The 5,258-nt window shown below is 40.2% G+C and overlaps 1 pseudogene across 1 annotated transcript; it reads right to left on the reverse strand.

Moving 5' to 3' along the window:
• Window positions 1–232: 232 nt before the first annotated feature.
• Window positions 233–1,860, reverse strand: LOC149836644 (acyl-lipid (9-3)-desaturase pseudogene; annotated as a pseudogene). The gene has a single exon (XR_016431824.1). The product of XR_016431824.1 is annotated as an acyl-lipid (9-3)-desaturase pseudogene (transcript).
• Window positions 1,861–5,258: the final 3,398 nt, after the last annotated feature.

Below are 5,258 nucleotides of genomic sequence, written 5' to 3' on the forward strand. Positions count from 1 at the left end.
TCGTTAGACAATGCATTTATATTAGAAGGTTATCCACTGCTCCACATCAAGCTGGAAAAGCTCATTACCAATATTTCACATCCTAAGCATCTTTATACACAGCATTGCATTTGCTACAACAAATTTAATCTCTTAAAAGGATTCTTTGGGGAATGCTTCTTATTTATGGGCAGTGATTCTGAATGGCAGAACCTTCTTTATAACTAAAATTAGATTTGAGAACAGAATTAGATGCAAGAGAAGAATAACAGCAGCACTCCCATTCCGCAAATATATAAATCCTTACAGACTCTAGGTGCAACTAACGCACAATTATACAAACAATCACAGAATTCTCTCATTTAGGCTTCATTTGGAACTTCCTACTCAGGATTTAAAACATAAAAGATAACACATGATGCAAAAGATGGTGCGAGAACATTCAAATGCTTCCCAAAACATGAAAACCTCTCCAATTCTCAACCGTGGGTGTTAACAGCTTCCCACAGGAGATTCCTAGGAGCTACATTGGCGTCTCTCGCCTCCAGTGCTGCTGTTCTGAGAGTCTTGAGCGTCAACAAATTAGCCTCAAAAAAGTGCACGATATCATACGGAAGGCCATGTTTCATGCACAGAGATCTCACGAGAGGAGCGATCTTCCTCAAATGGCAACGAGGGAGCCGAGGGAATAGATGGTGCTCAATCTGAAACTGCAATCCCCCATGGAACCAGTCCATCCAAGGGGGGCATTGTATATTAAGAGACCCCTTTGTCTGGGACTCAAACCAATCATTCCCACTAGGCTTACCCACATACACCTCCGAAGAGAAATGATTCAAACAGAACTGCACATGCTGGATCCCAGTGACCACAAAGCTGCAAACAACAAAAATCACCCTCTCCTTCCAATTGGGCAAGCATGAAACCAAATAAGGGTACCAGATCCAGAACACCATGACCCCCAAAAGTTCCTGCGCCCTGTTGGGCACCCTCTTCTTGGACAGCAACAACAAAAGTGTCTGTGCAAAGAGATTGAGCCTAGCAAAACACATCACAGGATAAAACGTCCAGTGTTGGTAACTCACAAGTAACCTAGTAAGGCCATCAAAGGCCATCTTCCTCTCATAGAAATAAGAAGTCAGTGATTGGAAAAATTTCGAGGAGACTACAAAAAACGGCATGTGTTGCAGGTCGGGATCGAACTCCAGGCTGTTGCAGGCAATGTGGTGGGCATTGTGGTTCCTCTTCCACCACGCAATGCTGATCCCAGTCATGCAATTCCCACTCAAAACCTGAACAAACCTGTTCAATGCCTTATTCTTAATAAAGACATGGTGCCCAGAATCATGACCAATCCACCCACTCTGGATCCACACAAACCCCATCAAACACCCACAACCCGCATGCACCCAGAAGCTCTCACACCCCAAAACACCATAAAAACAGAGGAAAAGCATCAGGAGCATGACCAAGATAGTGAAGTACACAAAGAGGCCGATTCTCTCAAAGGAACCCGACCTGACCAACTCGTCGAGGAGCCTCCTGTAGTCCTGTGAGACCTCGGAGACCTTGTAGTCCTTAAGGTACCCAATGAAGAACCTGTCAAGGAGATTCCATGCAGAGCCAGGGTGGTAGGCGATGAAGGCATTGGTGACGTCCTCGCCGGCTAGGTTCAGCAAGGGGAGGTCCCCACCAGGGTGGTCCTTGAGCCAGCCGGTGACGTCGTAGACCTTGCCCTGGATTGAGATCCATAGATCATTCTCTGAGTTGTGGGTGTGGAGCTCTTGGGTGGTGATGTACCTCTTGGGATTGGGAGGGGAGGCAGCCATGGGAGAGGGGCAGCCCTGAGGTTGGTGTCCGATCCCTGGGGTAGTTTTGGGACAGTTTCCTCTCTTGGGACGTTGGGTTTTGTAGCGCTTTGTTTGGGTGCTAGAGGAAGCTTCCCCAGGGGCAGCCCTGAGGTTGGTGTCCGATCCCTGGGGTAGTTTTGGGACTTCTCTTGGGGCGGTGGATTTTAAAGCGTTTGGGAGTGGGAGGAAGCTGTATAATATAACTAAAGAGAGAGAGAGAGAGGGAAAAAATAAAAACTTGGTAAGTGTTTGTTACGAATCAATGTTCAAAACTATTAAGTTGAAAACAATACGGATGCTACCACCGCGGGTTCAGTAGAGGTGGTTGTGAATAGGGGTGGCAATAGGGTCGGCTCGGCTCGGCTAGGCGGGTTGGTGGGTCAGAATACTTCAACACGAACACGACTTGTTTATTAAACCGGTCCTATGTGACAAACACGAACACAACCCATTTATTAAACGGGTAACCCGACACGACATGGTTAACCCGTTTAATAAACGGGTTGGGTCATCACGATACAATTACACGACACGATGACCCGTTTATTAAACGGGTCAACCCGATAACATAGACACAATAACCGATCCGAGTAACCTGACTGTCTAACCCGCATAACACAATTAGAAAAAAAAAATAGCAAATTTCAATATGAAATTGTACTACCCACATTAACATAAAACTTCAACGGTGGGCTTACTTTGCTTGGGTGCCAAACCAAGAGGAGGAATAAGAGGGAGGAGAGAAGAGGGTGGTGGTGTTCGCCTGTGCGGTGATGGCAACGAGGTGGAGCTGCGAGGTCTTGGGCTCTCGACTGCAGCTGGGTAGGAAGGAGTTAGGTGGGTGACTAAAGTATAAAGTTAGGAGTTAGGGTTAGATAAGTTAATATATATATATATATATATATATATATATATATATATATATATAAACGGGTTGCGGGTTGACAGCTTCGTGTAAATGGGTTGACCCCCCCACAACCCGTTTATTAAACGGGTCAAACGGGTTGGCATACCCCTAACACGAACATGACCCATTTAATAAACAGGTTAGGCGGGTCAACCCGTTTACGACACGAACCCGTTTAAGCCAAACCCTAACCCGGCTAAGAAGCAGGTTGGCGGGTCGGGTCGGATTTTGCCACCCCTAGTTATGAAGGTGTTGTAACGAAGGCGCCAGATCAAACTTCACTGGTGCACGGGTGTGTTCGTATCCTTCAAAGGTGGGTCACGTAAGTCAGGGGGGTTTTCCTTCTTCTGCAAGGGTTTCTTATCATAAAAAAAATAATAATAATAATAAGTATGCTATGACTTACTGTGGATGTGTTCAACATGGTTTCTTGATTAATAACCTCATCTTAGATCATAATTTTTCATTATTATTGATTTTTTGAGTTAAAAAAAATTGGCGTGTTGGAGCTACTGATTTTTTTTTAAGTCCTTGAAGGTATTTATTTAAAAAAAAAGTACTTGAAGATAGTCTTGGGATTTGTATCGGATACCCAACCTGATCTATGATGTGCAGGCCGGTTTTGGGTTATGATTTTGCTGGACAAACGCTGCTTAATTCGGTCGTGTCGTATATATATATATATATATATATATAATGAAAGTATGAAATTTTATTTTCTTAACCCAGCATAACCTGAACATGAATCCAGCTGGTCCGGGTATACCAGATGGGTCCTATTGACAGCCCTAGTTGAAAAGCCTGATTACATGTCACAACTATTTGATTCAAAACTAATTTTCTACTACATACACTATATAGATCACATTTGTACAATCCCATCTACCAAAAATTTAAAAATATAAAAAAAGTTAATTTATATTCAATAGTTTATATATGTGTGTGGATCCTTAAATTTTTTCGTTGGTTCTTGCTATAATGTTGAATCCTATTGGTTGGAGTTATCAAGCCTAGGTGTTAAGCGACATGAAACCGACCATGTTTAATGAATTTAAGTTGAGAGCAATCCTTAAGAGATTAGAAAATCTTATCTCTAACATACAAAAAAAACTTCTACATGATTTTTAAGGTTTTCTAAGAAGATATAAATCCAAAGGCATTTATGAAGCTTCTTATAAATTAGATATAGGAATTTTGGATCTTTACATTTTCAATTGGATCATACTTTAGATCCAATATAATAGGCTAACTTGTTTTAACCATTACTCTATATCCGAGTGTTAAATTGAGACAGAGTTTGATGAGTTGAAAAGCTAATATCCTTTACTTTAATTCATATTTTAAGTTCAATAACTAAATTTCATAATTATTTTGGTAAAAAATATCCTTAAAGTATGACCTACCTCAAAACAGGATTTTGGTTAGACATGTCACCTTGTTTTTGTCAAAACACTTTACTCTAATGTCATCGACCTGATTTTTGTCTTATTTGAGAGTTAAGAATCTAGTTTAATTCATATTTTGGTCAAAACCCTCAAGAATGTTTTTTATGGTCAAAAATGCACTTGAACCTAATTTTAACTTGAAAATAACCTAAAACACCTTGTTTTAAAAGAAAAAAAATTCAAAAAAAATATTTGGTCAATCTTTGTTGTCGAGAATAAATGCATGAATGAGAGAATAAATGTTATGTGACTTTGTGACATGTGAATGAGATATAAGGGAATGAATGAGAGGCATGCAGACCTAGACAAGTGATCTTTCAAGAACTCGTTAAACATTGAGATTTTTTTGATTTTTTTTTTATGAAAAATATGTGACTCGTGTGTACTCAAGTATGCCCCAATTATCTTGGTTCAATGCACTTTTGTTTAGATTGACTTCGAAACTTGGTCATTTCAACCTTTCACCTTCTTTTAAGATTATCTTAGGTTGAAAAAATTGGCTTGTCATTGACCAACACCCTTCTTATTGGATTCCAACAATGATAAAAAGGCAACTAATCATAGAGACTCAAATGTCCATAGCAATAGACTGCCATATTGGGTATTACAGAGTTTATAACTCTATATGCCACCAAACAGGAAAAATACCTTAAAGATTTTTTATGCTCCAAAAAAAGAAAATATTAGAGATAAATGCAAGTTCACCCTAAATCAGTTCACCTTGTTATGGATTTTCCCAATTAATAACCTTCTCATTTCCTCACTCACGTATGGCCCCTTTTAGCTCTTTTTTACTTTTTTTTATACATGTGGCCGCGTTGACTCTTTTCACCTCTTGACTGATGCCCCCTGAACCTACATCCAGGCAATGTCCTCCATAGAAACTACCAAGTCTAGTAGTATGACAAAGTTTTTCCTCACTTTTTTCATACATTTTTTTCACATTTTGTCAGTTTTTTCCCTTTAGTAGAGTCCACCTAAGGATAGTGATTAGGGATCCTTGAGGACCGACTAAAGAAAATTGAGAAGCAAGGCCAAATAGAAGGTACCTTAAGCCTAATCTTAAGCTTATAGAGT

Source organism: Nuphar pumila, chromosome 5 (assembly GCF_984573655.1).
Source record: "Nuphar pumila chromosome 5, dmNupPumi1.hap1.1, whole genome shotgun sequence".
Classification (NCBI taxonomy): domain Eukaryota; kingdom Viridiplantae; phylum Streptophyta; class Magnoliopsida; order Nymphaeales; family Nymphaeaceae; genus Nuphar; species Nuphar pumila.